Raw genomic sequence first — 14,583 nt, 5'->3', positions numbered from 1 at the left:
TGTTTGGGTGAGTGGGTGTCTTGTGAGAGGGGATTGGGGTGAGCAGAGGTCAGACTGCAGGGTTAGAGTTTAACAGACGGGGTCGTGTGAGTCATGGCCGAGCTTTTTAATGTTAAATCTGAAGAGACCGACTTAAGTTTTCAGAAACTCAGAGGGCTTTTCGAGGCTTATACTCCAGATCCTGTTTTAGGACGTGAATGTCTGGTATCCGGAGATGATACAAAAGAGGATGTGCAATATTTATACATGTCATCAGCAGACTTTGTTGAATGGAAAAGTCCCATTCCTGTTGTTTCACCCTGGCCTGATTTGCTAACATTACATAAGAGAGCTTTTGACAATTAGATGTTATCGTTGACAACGTAAAGAGGGAGGAAGGGCCGTACATTTTTTTGGGAGCATCTTCACGAGAGAACTGTAAATAAAATAAGGGCTCATCTCAGATTGCCGCTCATTCAGGATTTTCTGGTGTGAGGAGTTAAAAACGTAGCTTCAAAGATCAAAAAGATAGATTTAAGGAGGAAACGGAGCGGTCCGGAGATGAACGGATGAAATGAGGGCAGTGTCATCCCATCTCATTTGCTATGCGGGGTTGGGAGGGGATTAGCCTCACTTATGTAACTCCCGTCTCCCTCATCTCCCACTTGTACCATCTCTCTTATTCTCCTCTGTTCTTCTGACATCATTATTCCAGCATTTAGGATGTTTTTCTTTGTTTTTCTAAGATGATCTCCATCTTTGAGAACAATGAAACGGATGATGACCCAGGATGATGAATAGGTAAAAGCACAATTTAGGAGGAACTGGGGATGCAGGGAAGGCAAATGGAGTGAGCAAAGCTAAAACGGTAGTGAGAGGTCTGCAGATGAGGCAAAATGAAAGAGGAAAATGGGAGAAAAAAGGGGGATGGGGGCAGCGTTGGGGGTGGATGAGATAGTCTATTTATAGTTTATCCCAGGCAGTTGGGTTAGACCGCCTGGCCCAGTGCAGCAAAGCTCAGCATCCATGTCACTCCTCATGTCATTCTCCATTAGCTCTATACACACACACACACACACACACATCCTTAGGGTGAAATACAGGCTGTCACACAAACATGGGTACGATGACCTTTGCCACTGAGGTACGAGAAAAGAGAAAATTACACACTTGCTGATCTGCCAGACAGTGTGTGTGTGTGTGTGTGTGTGTGTGTGTGTGTGTGTGTGTGAGGTGCTAGAGTTAACAGTCAAACAGTGACTGACATAAATATAGTACCAAACGTAGGTGAAATCACGTGTCGCTCAGCTCAGTGGATAAAAAGACTATTTCTGAGGTTTTCTGAGAGTGCAAGGTTTAATTTGAGACATATGCGTGAAACACACCGGGGCTGCAAACAACAATTACTTTCATTATCAGGTTATTTCTCAAGGACTCACTCAGTCAATAAATTGTTGAAAAAAAAAAAATCCAGTGAAATGCACTGTATCAGTATCTGGGTTTGCATACAATGTTAAGTAAATTAGAAGCAGTCACAAAAATAAAATGCAGATTATCTTGATTTCCTCAAACTGTTTTTTTTTTTGTTTTTTTTTTGCAAATCTCTGCTGCATTGTGTTGCCATCAGGCAGAGCTGTAGGCTAAATTACACATGGCTCCAACAAACAGAATAGAAGAAGCAGACTATGTTTTTTCATTTAAAATAGCTGCAGTGTCTGTTTTCGTGGATGAATCATTCGGTTTTCTCACAGCAAACTGTTGTATCAGGCATGTTTTAATCCTTTATCCGAATATCTGGGATGACTCAGCAAATATCTGATCAGTCAGCTGCTACGTCAGGATTTATTTGACAAAGGTGTTTCCATTTGCTCTGTGTACATTTAGGCTTTGGTGAAAAATGGCAAAAAGCACCTGAAACCAGTGAAATTGAAATTCTGTTATTTTTTCCTATTCAGGTCCTACGTTGTTATGCTTTCATAGGTACATACACAGAAACATTAAATTCCCAACACCCACTTTCTTTAATAAACTGCATGAATAACCAGCCAAGTAAGTGTAAGAAATATATTATTAGAAGTTTGATTTCTCCCCTCTTCACTTTGACATATTACTTTCCAATTGTGTCCTTAACTATTTGATGAGTTTTGGCATTTGTTATTTTTATTTATGGATTGTTTAATGAGTCACATACCCACAAAGTATAAAAATGGCCGGTTGGTGAATGTATACTGTGCATATGAATAAAATAATTGTATATATTCATTTCATTTCAGGCAGATCTCGCTTATGTTTATATATTCGTATCACATGTATTAGTTCATGTGTTTGTGTTTCAGAGTGTGAAACGTGCTCCCCTCACTGCATCAAACTGGGGGCTTTCCTTTTGGCCAACACTGACGTCACTGCATTTGTTTTTGTTCCAACTGCATGTGCACACGTGTACATATGATCGGAGTCACATGTAGCCAGAAATACTTCTGATTCGGACTTTTTCACTTACTGTGACTTGCTTACTATTACTATTTGCCCGACATTAGTTTTCACTGTAACAGGGCTGACTCAGGGTAATTTTGGTCTCATTTCGTGCTTGTTTGGTCTCAGAATCGGATCTGTGACAGAAAAACAACTCTTATCCATCTTTCAGCTGCTTTTTTTTTCTTTTTCCTATTATGGCTGATGTTAGTGTGATCTGCATGCTAATGAAGTAAAATAATCTTTGGTTACCGGCCGTGGCTAATTGTTATGTTATTGTAGGTGTATTAAATGAAAACTGATGTTTCAAGCCCCAGCCCCACTCGGCTGTCAGCATTCAATGGTCACTGAAGCTTTGAAGCCTGAAAAGTGGTATTTGGGACCGCCTTAGAGTCTTATTTGCTCCCAGAATTGGCTCTAAGATACAAAAACAGCACTTCACATAGTGTCAGTAACACAAATTCTAAATTCAAGGCATTTATATTATACGACTGAAAGCCAATGGGTTTTCACTGTGGGAAACATTGTATTAACTGGGAGCTGAATGCTGTGAAGACTGGCCAGCTACTGTACAAGTTCCTGGATGATTCATGAAAGAGTCTCAGGGTTGCACAGGACCTCGTTTGTTTCTGCTCTTTCTCCCCCTGGCTCACCCCGCTCCAATAACACACTTACTGTGACCATGGTAGAGGACACACATACACAGACACACATTCATGAGCACAAACCCACGCATTCACACATGAACTTATGCAGGCTGACACCCATGCATGCTGCAGTCAGGGTGCACTATATATAGTCAGACTCACACTTTCATTGCACAGCACAAGAAAGTAGGAAAACTGCCAAATGAAATGAATCACTGTCTTGTTTCAGTGGGTTTGTACATTGTTTCATTTGGGTAAAAAGACATAAAAAAATAGAACTAAGAAAATAATTGTCAAAGGTTAAATCTATAAAATTTGTAAGTACTTAACATGAAGTTTGTGTTGGAGCAATGGATGAGGACTTCAACATCCAAATGAAGCCAGTATACAAGTATGTTAATATTGTAGTTCCACTGATGGCCACTGGGGGCTGGCTCCAAATAGGGATATAACGATTACCGGTATAATGATAAACTGCGGTAAAATTCCTGACAGTTAATATTACAGTTGAAATTCTATTTATCAGGAAAACTGTATTCGATTACTGCACTTTGAAAATTCACAGTGATATTACTCATTTCCTGGAGAAGCAGCGGTACTCCAGGTGTGCAATGCAATGTTTGCCTTGCAGAAACATGGCTGAAGGCAGCCGCATGGACAGCGCTCCGGAGAGCCAGGGATAGCAGCATGGACCCGCATCCGGTCCTAGCGCACGTCCGTCCCAAACATCTCTGTCTTTGTCGCTGTCTCTCTCTCTCTCCCTCTCTTTCTCTTTTTCTGCCAACAGAAAGTACATTGTGTGTGTTATTTTATTTGTTTTGAGCACATGTCAACAATACTGCAATAATAATGGTGTCCATGATAATTTTGGTCACAATAACCATGATATGAAATTTTCATATTGTTACATTTCTAGTTCCAAAAGACGTTGCCTCCTATATGCCATGTTTCCACTATGTGGTACCAGCTCGACTCGACTTGGGTACCAGGTACTATTGTTGGAGGCTGTTTCCATTACGGGATGGTACCAACTTTAGACCACCTGGTCGTCATAGCAATGCTGCGTGTAACTTCGTAACCGTGTGCTGTCATCTTCTCTGAGAGTTGCTGATAAACTCACTTGTTGCATGTTGTCCCACCAAGCTCGCACTGAATCTTTTCATCAGCCAACAAGGACAGAAATGTCTGAACCTCCTTGACCGACCACAGTGTTGTTTTGTGGGCTGTCATCATGGATGTATTTATCCCACTGGTATATTAACTGTCAACTTCCGAATGTGGTTTGTTAAAAATGGCGGGCCGTGCATTGATGATGCAGTGACAACTCTCTGACCAATCAGTAGTCTACAGTGTGTATACGTCACATTTTAGTATCTCTTCACCTGTTTTGGAACTTCTGCTGAGCAGATACAAAAAAATAGTACCAGGTACCAGATTCCAGGTACTTTTATGTAATGGAAATGCAAAAAGGCTGAATTGAGTTGAGCCGGTACCACGTAGTGGAAACGCGGCTGTAGACCTAGACTGAGCTTGTCTTCACAAGTCATTCCTGTGATTCATTTTTGGAACCTCTAATAAAGGATTCCCATCTATCTTTACATTACTAACCATTATTCCGTTAATCAGATCTCTGGAGTTCTGGTTAAGAGGTTACACAAATAACAATACACAATGAGATATACAGTTTAACATCAGCTGACCCCTGACCACTTGTGCTCCCACAGTTTTGCCCTTTTGTCTAAATATTGTCTCCTCCGACTCCAAAAAAAACCAACATGGCAACGACCAAATTGCAGTATACAGGATTTAAAGCAGCAATTCAGAAACCAATGGGAGACATCACAGTCACTCCATCCATTAATTACATGCAGATTATATACAGATGTGTTGGGAGCTTGTCAGTTTTTTACACCAGCTGCATCTTTCACCTAAGAGCAGCTAGTGTTGCACATTGTTACAACTGTAGATGAACAGTAAAGAGGCTCTGAAAACCTTGAGTATAGTTATAGTTCCAACCTATGGTCAGATGTGTCATCGCTGTCCATTCTTATTGTCAAATGTGTGCTAGTGTGACTGCTCTTCCCATTGTAGCCATATCATTTTCTCCATCTTTTTAGACTTTTAGCCTAGAATCTCTAACAGAAGTTATTCCAGAGGATGCTGCAACATGTCCTCTAATCCATATCCTCCTGAGACCCAGCAATGCCTTTATGGCCTCTGTAGAGGACAAGAACATCACAGCCTTACTTAAAAAAAAAATAGATAAATAAAATAAAATGCTGTCCACTGCAAAGGAAATTCCATAAAAAGGCAATTATTTGATGTAAAAAAACCCAAAACTTTTTACTTTCCTGGGTCTCAGGAGGATATACTAGATCCTTTTCTCGTATAGTGCTCTTTTTTTTTTTCTTTTTTTTTTTTCTTTTTTTTTAACCTAAAAGTTAATCCTTAAGTTAACTTTTTCCTCAACTTTTGGTAAATCACCAATTACATTACCTAAGAATATTAAGAATTACCTAACTTAATAGCTTTTTTTTTTTACAATCACAGGGTGTGGGGAAAAAGGAGCCAAGGACCTTGAATGCACTCATGTATTCTTGTGAAAGCATCACATGTCCTGTGGTGATACATGACATGGATGTATATCTTTCATTTTCTGCAGGCTGTGTGGAGTGTGACGGCAGCAGCTTTCATGCCGTTTGTCTTATTCGGAGTAGCATTGCGTAGACGTTTAAAGCACAGTTGAGGTATTGAAGCCAGATGCTGACAGGTGCTCAAATGTACTTGTGTGAAATATGTGCAGATCTGGCAGCCCTCTGCTCCGGGCCCTCTGGCAACTTTACCATGCACGCTACATTTCCACTCCTTTGAGCTCATAAAGAGGATATCTGGGCATGGAAACGTATTTGAAATAATTGAAGGAAAGCTGAAGACGGAGAATAATGAGAGAGGAGACAAAGTGTGTGAATGAAAGGAGATGATTCACATCCTCCAGACAGACAAATTGTTACAACAACAACAGAAGCAGCAACGGCAGCCGGATAGAGCTGGAGACAAACAAAAGCCAAGACAAAGGTTCCGGCTTTGGCTGCGGCTGAAACATTGAATCTGCAAAAGAAAAGTTTCCTTGAGCTCTAGATTCTCATTTGCTAATTTCCCCTGTAATCACTATTTTTCTTCATGTGGTCACATTTTGCTCCTCCCACCTCATTCATCATCAGCTGATTTGTTTGCATGTTGCTGTTCTGAAGGATCACAGCAGGATGTAATGTGATGCACAGAAATGTTTTGCTTTGATCAACAGTTTGTGTCTGACGGATTTTCCATGGAAAAAGTCCAGCAAATCAAGGGTAGAAGAAAATATAATTTCTATTAAACAAAAGAGGTTCCTTGTGAATTTGACTTAACATAGTCACCACTTTGTGTTAAAAAAGATTTTTTTTACAACGTCAAATTCAGTGAAACTTACACTGAAGTTAATTCTTTGTTTCTTTATTTTTTACTCAGATCCCCATTATTTGGCAGACTAACAGCAGCTCTCCCACATGCAACACACATTCAGCATACAGAATACTACCCATGTCACTGTCTACAAGAAAAACATGTCTTACATTTTGTATTTAAGGGTATTTTTTCCATCTTCAGACACACAGACATCATGATATATTGCAGCTGATTGTCCTGCACTTCATTAAGTATTACAGGTCTCAATACTGTCATTTGGTGGGCAGTATATTGTGATAGTAATTTAACATTTTGTGATTAACTCTGATTCCCACGCTTTCTGGGACTATAATGTTTATTTCTGAGGTTTAACTGTTGTGTATGTGATTGTTTCTATTCTCCTGAGAGTCAGTTTTCTTTGTATGTGCAGATAATGGCCTCACTTTTGCACGTGGTGCTTGTAAACATTATGTACTAGATAAGAAGTGGCTTCAGATGGTATTTATGTCACAAATCCCACGTGTAGATACACACTTTAAATCACAATGTATGTGAGCACAGCAGCCGATAGATGGAAATGTAAAGTCTATGCAGTGAAGTGATGAGATGAAAGATCATCTGTGATTGGAAATGGACTTAAAGATCAGTTTCTGATATATCCTTAGCCCACTACTGATGCATCCACCCCTTGATCTCATGTCATCTTATCTAATCTGGCCACCGAGGATCTGAGGTCTTACGGACATTACATGCTGCGGATTGGGGTCGAAAAAGCTGGTGTGTATTGATTAGCCTTTTCCCTCCAGGGAGGATTGAGTACTGTACACGATGAGGTCATCGTCATCTGGTCCCGCTTCAGTCTTTGTTTATCCTCAAGGTGCTCGTTGGGTAAAGGTTAAAGACATCATTTAAGCAATTCATTAAAACAAAGCACTGAATGGACTCACACCTGTGGCACCCAAATGTGTATTAAATCACTTTACAGTTTAGCTCGTGACATTTTTGTTACAATATTGTTTCCCTGAGGTATGAATGTCAGATCAGCAGTTATTGAAAACAGCCATCATCACAGACGCACAAATTAGAATGGCTGCTCTCTAGTGGACGTAAGAGGAACTACAATGGCCCGAGCTCTGTCAGAAGTGAAGTGCACACTAACAGGAATGGAGTTTAATATATACAGCAGATAGATCTATTAGAACAGCTCTGGCAAAGACAGTTCCCATTGTTTTTTTCTTAACCTATAAGATGAATGGGCCTCATTAATCATGGCCATTTGTCTTCAGTTGTAAGTCTAGAGGTCAGTGATTAAACCTTGTTCTCTGAAACGTCGCCAGCTCGTAGCTCCCCCCTCTAACGCTCTGCCCCCCCCCCTCCTCTCTGGCTCAGAGGATCAGATGCAGAGTTGCATTTCACCACTGCTTTGCTTCTGCTTTTTATGGCTCTGATGTTGTCTGCCACCAAATCCCAGCTGAATAAAAGTCAGAAATTGAAGCAGCAAATCATGTTTTATGTATGTGTGCTTACACAATGAAAGTGGGCTGGAAAGTGGGCCAAGCATCACACAGGGCATATTATGGCAACAAAGCAGCTTTCCTTTTCTTAGAAAAACGACAGTGGCAGCCTCCAAAGTGCTGGGCATTGAGTACAATACAAGTGTTCGGTCACTGACAGTGAAAACTGTAAGAGAGATACACAGAAATTGCATTACCTGACTGCTGTGTTCCTGGGAAGTGAAGTGACTGGTCCCATTGTAGTAGACCTGTTAGCTCTATTGTTCTGCAGATACTGTATACTGACAGTTGGGCAATGAGACAATACATTATGAAACATTAGAAACTGTTCAACTACTGGTGCCCTATTCAGTATCTCTGGCTGTATTATGACGCTGTGTGCAAATTAATGTGCAAATATAGTGTATTGTATTAAAATAATGAAGTCTCTTGATGCCCAAAGACAGATGTTGAGTTGTCTAATATTACTGGTTATGTCTAATTTCATCAGTGCTCAAAAACCTTTATTTCATTTATTTTTTTGTTTGTTTTCTTCACTGAATTGTAAGGTTGTGTGATATTTTATTCAGATTGTGCTCATTCCTTATCCAGATAGCTTTGTATCTACACTATTATACTACAATGTACTGCAGTTTCTATAAATTTATTGCATTGACTCCGTGTTTCTAAGCTAAAAAAGTCATATATTGTATCAGCTGTAGATGAACACAAAGAAGCATTTAAGAATTCAAGTGCAAGTGTAAGGAGTTTTACAGAAAACTGATCCAAAGTCCTCACCAAAGAAATTAGTATATCATGGTGATTGAACAGTTAACAAGTGTCAAACATGATCTGCTCTGAGCACAGAAGAGACACAATGCAAACTTCACATAAAAACATGATTATGTACACGTTTTGCATAAGTAGAAAAAGTCATCTTTTTTCTGTTTTTATTTGGGACATTTGTGCACATTTAGATGTTCTAAAATTAGTAATGTATGAAACATAACAAACAGAGAAAACATTTCTTACAGTTGCAGTAAATAAATAAATGCTTATAGGTTCAATATAGGACATTTTCCCAAGTTTAGGTGAAGTTTTTGTCTGTGTCATTTGTTGACATTAACCTAATTTCTAATGCAACGATAGTGTCTGTTCCCTACATGCATGATCTCAGAAATGTTTATCAGTTTTAATTAAAATCTGTCTATAAATCTGAAGTTTGACCTGCACAGAAATCAGTCTATCGTGTCTGTTAGCTTGGATGTAGGCAATTGAGACATTTGAAGTCACTAATATAGAAAACTCCAGCACAAACTGTGTAAATGTACCATATTTAACCTGTACGTGAATATGTCTTTGTCTGGTGTCATGAAGAGTCTTCCCCATCAGTCCTTTTTTTTTTACTCAATACGAGACCCAAGCCATGAGTAACTGCTCTAACAAAATGGTTGAAGTTGTGAATTCTGCCTGTTCCATGTTTGAGCAGGTGTATCTACAGTATGTGTTCATGTCTGTCACTATTTCCGGCTTGAGTTAAACATTTCTGCTTCATGGCTCATTGTGTAAGAGTCACCTTGGCCCCTGATTTAGCCACGCCTTTTGTGTGACGGCAGCTGCTTTCCCCTTCAATGCCTTCCTCATCAGTACAGCCCAGCTCTCTGAAATGAAAGGGATCTGGAGTAACCCAATAAATTTAACCTTAGCAGCACTGTGATTAAAAAAGCGAACCCAAGGCAACCAGGCGAACACGCTGGCTGCATCACCTTAATAACACCCACAGTTGAAGTTAATACTGCAGCGCCCAGGAATGCACCCCTGATTCATAGTGTCACTGTACTCACATTAAAGGTGGTCTGTGTGGTGAGGACATATGCCGCTGTAGCACTGCGATCTATCTACCAATGATCTAATGGATTAATAATTTCCATCTAATCTGGACCCATGGGATCACATGTCATCCCCTGAGTAGAGATGGGACATGTATGCAGAGGTGATTACAGTATCACAGGTCACAGCTTCTGGCCTTGCTGTGTGCTTTATGAATTAAATGTTGGAAAGATGAGCCCAGAAAGCCTGCATCACATCTGAGTGGGTGTGTGTACATGTACACGCAACATGTGCACGTCTATATTGATGGAGACTTGATGATTTTGTTGGATACTTGGTGATCATACTGTTATTTTGTGTCTATTTCACTAATTTTATAATGATTTGTGTGATGTTGCCGTACAACTAGTCTGCAATCCTGTTGATCTAACTATGTTGTGTTTTTGCTTTTCTTGGCCTGAAGAGATTTTTAATCTCAATTAGTCCTTTCTAAAAATGTGACACTATTTTTGCTTTATAATTTTACATTATTCCTGCATTATTGATAGATTTTAATAGATTAGTTTGTTCTTTATCAAACAATTGATCACTGATAAGGCTTTAATGGTAGCTATAATATGTAATATTTTAATTTATCTCCATTATATAGACAAACATATTGGACACATTACACCTACACCCTTGTGGGACTTCCCATATCTGTTTATTTGAAATATTATATGTTCAAGTCAGATTTTGTCAGTAATTGTCACAATAAATGTTGTATAAATATATTTCTGTTGAGTTTCAGTGCTATTTTTTCCTCTTGAATGTAGGAGTGTAAGGAAATATCGGTTCCGCAATATATCGCTATATTTCATTTCACGATACTGTATCAATATTAAAAAGTACTGTATCGATATTTTTAGGTATTTATTCAAGTAGAGATATGGCGGAGGTTCATGTTTTTGTTTTTTATTACTCTTTGGGGAATCCTGCAAGCTTTTATTTCTATATTCACATGGGTATTTTACTCTGTTGTTTGTAGTCAAAAAGTACTATTGTGATATTGCAGGTCATGCAAATAGTTTTTTTTTAAACTTATAACACTGTTTTGTTAAATAATGGTTATTTCAATCATCCTAAAAGCACTTTTTACTGTCTGAGAGAGGCAGATGTTAATTTCTTTGTTGGGATCAAAAAAAATAATGTGATGTTCAGGGACTGTGCACTATGCATTCTATTCACGACTAATAAAATATGAACATCTGAGCAGGATCTTAAACTGTAATGTCTGTAAACATAATTTTATTTATTTGTTTATTATCATTATTTATAATAAAATTTCCTTTTGTGGTAAAGTATTGAATCCTGTTCTGATCAAATAAAAATATGTTTAGTATTTGTGCATATATTTGGTATAATTACATTTTTCCGGGAAATATTCTCTTAGAAGAAGAAACAAACCAAACAAAACATATTGCTTTGTTAACAGTATCATGATATATCGTGATATATTGTATCATTGTACTAGTATTGTGATTTGTATCGTATCGCCAGATTCTTGCTAATACACACCCCTACTTGAATGACAAGTAACTTAACCAGATATTTACTTGTTGTTTCAAATGATTATTTATGGTCAGAGCACGAAAAACACTTTAGAAATCTGGAGCTAAAACTAACTAAATTGAAAATGACTCTAATGATTTAAAAGAAAGTAGCATTGATTGAGCCTTTTGTAAGCATTTTAGATGGCACTATAAAATTAACCCTGATGATGAAATAATGTGTATTGCAATGATATTTATTGCAATGATAAATTTATATTATGACATTTGTCATTGTGTTTTTGTACCCCAGTCCCCTGCTAGCAATTAAACACCTAATTCAACATATTTTATTCATATCTTTCAGTGGTTTCCAGCAATGTTATAATTCAGAGAAATCTCTATTTGTAACATTCAGTAACATCAGTCTGGTCAATGGTGCTTTATTTCATTTATGAGGAATCATAACCCACTGGATAAACCATCCTAATTATACTTAATAACAGTAATTCAGTAGTGTTTCAGCATTTTGTTAATTATTTGCATGCCATTTTGTAACATGGTAATCAAGTAGGGAGAATATTTATCAATATATTTCAGTACTGACAGTTTAATCAGTACAATGTGTAACCAGTGACTTGCAGAAGCCTTCAATCCAATGTGTATGCTAATGGGATGCTAATTCCTAACTTACGATTAGATAAGCTGATTCTTCTTTTGTTAGCGTTAACATTACATTTAGCAACAACAACAGTGACATTAATATATACCTGAATAAAACTTTAATAGTATATTATCTTCTCTGAAAAAATGCTTTCGCTCACAGATTTTTATACGCAACAGTGGTGGAAACAACAACTCCCAGAATCCTGTGCTACTTCACAGTATCATCAAATGATGTATTTTGTTATTGTTTTGATTCAGAAACCTTCACTGGCAAACAATACATAATGTGCTTTTTAAGAAGACAAATAAAATATGTCAAAAGCTTCAAATATTTACTTAATACAAACATATATTAAGCCTTTGTGTGTTTGAAAATGAATACATGATCAAAATGGCTGCAGTGGTGCTTTGATCAGGTAATCAGTTCTCCACCTAATTACTGCTTTTCTATTCTGCTTATCTCTCATATGTCAAGTGTTTGCATCCATTAGTAAGCAAGAAAATCAATTTAAAGGGCAGGGAATCTAAAATAAACTCTGATCCTTTATGTGGCTTTACCCCCTCGGGTCTGACCCCGGTGTCTCTCAGGGAAGACCTTGACCATCTGTTTTTTGGGGGAACCTCTTGTTAGGACACATGGATGTCTTTACCCCCTCTAGGAGGCCCCCCCACTTCACGCTTGGCTTCAGATAACTGGATCATGTCTCACTGGCATTCACAGATACAACTACAAGGCACACAGAGCCTCTCTGCCGTCAAATCAGGTCACTATCTCAAATGGCTCCAAAACACTAATCATCTAATGGCAGAAATCCCGGATGCTGATTGTCACTTTAATCGGTGGCACCTAAAGCCTCACTGACCTCCAGATTTCATTCATAAGTTATGTGACGTTCTGCTAACAGACCACAGACAAATATGATTTCATTTCCAGAATTCTATGTTTTCCTTAAAACACCAGCTGCATTAAAAAAAAAAAAAAAAAAAAAAAAAAAAATCAATAATTGTGTTTTAGTTTGTCATTTGAGACAATGAAATGGATTATACTGATTCAGGTTTCTAATATGTCCAATATGTTTTGTTTCCTAAAAGCAGCTGCATCTTTAAAGCGTCTCTTTACTCATTGATGAAGTTTGTCTTGTGTTTCTGTATTGTTTTGTCGGTAAACAGTGATAGATGGTTATACAATGCACTCTGGTACCTCTGTGACATAAAAATCTGGGATAATGTCATTAAAATTTACTTGCAGTTATCCTCAATTCATGTGGAAGCCATTTGATGTTTCCATCTATGCTGATCAGCGTTTGACCTGATTTTGTGAGCAGCCAGAACACGGCATCCAACTCAGGCTGATGTGATTTTTCTTGACAATATATTTTGTCAGAAGTAAAAATCTGTCAGTGCGGCTGTCCACTTCCTCGAGGCTGTCACTTTGTAACAGTAGCTGTGAAAGAGCGCAGTCAGCATCTGTTCCCGGTTCCTGAAATCTCTCAGGCCCGGCCCAGCGCCCGCCTGGCAGGACTGACCCCTGCACCAGGACACTGGCGCCAAAATCAATAGTCGCATCGTATCACTTATCAGACTGTAACAAGCTGACTGATTACCTCATTGGCCGTTTGTGTGAGGAGGAGGCAAAGGGAAAGAAGAGCAGAGATCAGGAGATAAAAACATAAACAAATGCAGAATTACAGAATGGATCAGAAAACTCTGCAACGTAAGAAAAGCACAAAAGTTTCTGGCTTCTTAGGGGAGCAAAAAGTATACAATTAAACCACAATACAGTCCTGTGACAGTGTGACAGCTAATTTTATGAAGTGAAATGTGAAAAGTAATTGAACTGACAGTAATTAAACTGTTGAAATGTCTGCCATGTACAAATATTCTGGATTCACCTTACTCGTGAGATTAGGAAATTATGTATTAGAATGGATAAAATGATTTAATTTAGTTTAAGGGTTAAACTGAGAAATTAACTTTTAATAGTTTAGGGCCAGAAAATGCATTTGTATTGAGGTGTTTCCCCTGTGTGCATTATAGACTCTCAATGTGTTACTCCCAATATCCATTTCACTACATGCCTTCAAATGTAATTTGTAACATGTTCCATTAGATTCAGTGAACAGCATACATTAAAGGCTTAACATTGTCTCACATTATTATTATTTTATTATTATTATTATTATTATCATTATTATTATTATTATTGTTAGTAGTAGTAGTAGTAGTAGTAGTAGTAGTAGTAGTAGTAGTAGTATCTCTTCAGTACATCATTTTATTTGCACTTAATTTCAGAGGTGCGTTGAGTGACAGCTAATCCTCTTAAATTAAAAAATGGCAACAGAAAAGGTTTATTACTTTTTCTGTTTTGGGCAGCATGAAATGGGTGTAAAGGTTTAACATAAATAGCAATAACCTACATTTACTTTTCAATCAAAAATGACTGTAACCAACATGTTACTCTACACTTTGTGCATAACTTACTATGGTGCAGACAGGTTTTTGCACATTGTTTCAAATCAGAGC

General features: G+C 38.0%; 1 protein-coding gene across 1 annotated transcript in view; it reads left to right on the top strand.

Moving 5' to 3' along the window:
* lzts2a (leucine zipper, putative tumor suppressor 2a) overlaps positions 1-14,583 on the top strand; it is a 56,312-nt gene that overhangs the window by 11,657 nt on the left and 30,072 nt on the right. The gene's annotated exons all lie outside the window — the stretch shown is intronic.

This window comes from Sphaeramia orbicularis, chromosome 15 (assembly GCF_902148855.1).
Source record: "Sphaeramia orbicularis chromosome 15, fSphaOr1.1, whole genome shotgun sequence".
Lineage (NCBI taxonomy): Eukaryota > Metazoa > Chordata > Actinopteri > Kurtiformes > Apogonidae > Sphaeramia > Sphaeramia orbicularis.
This window is presented reverse-complemented; position numbering and strand designations above follow the sequence as displayed.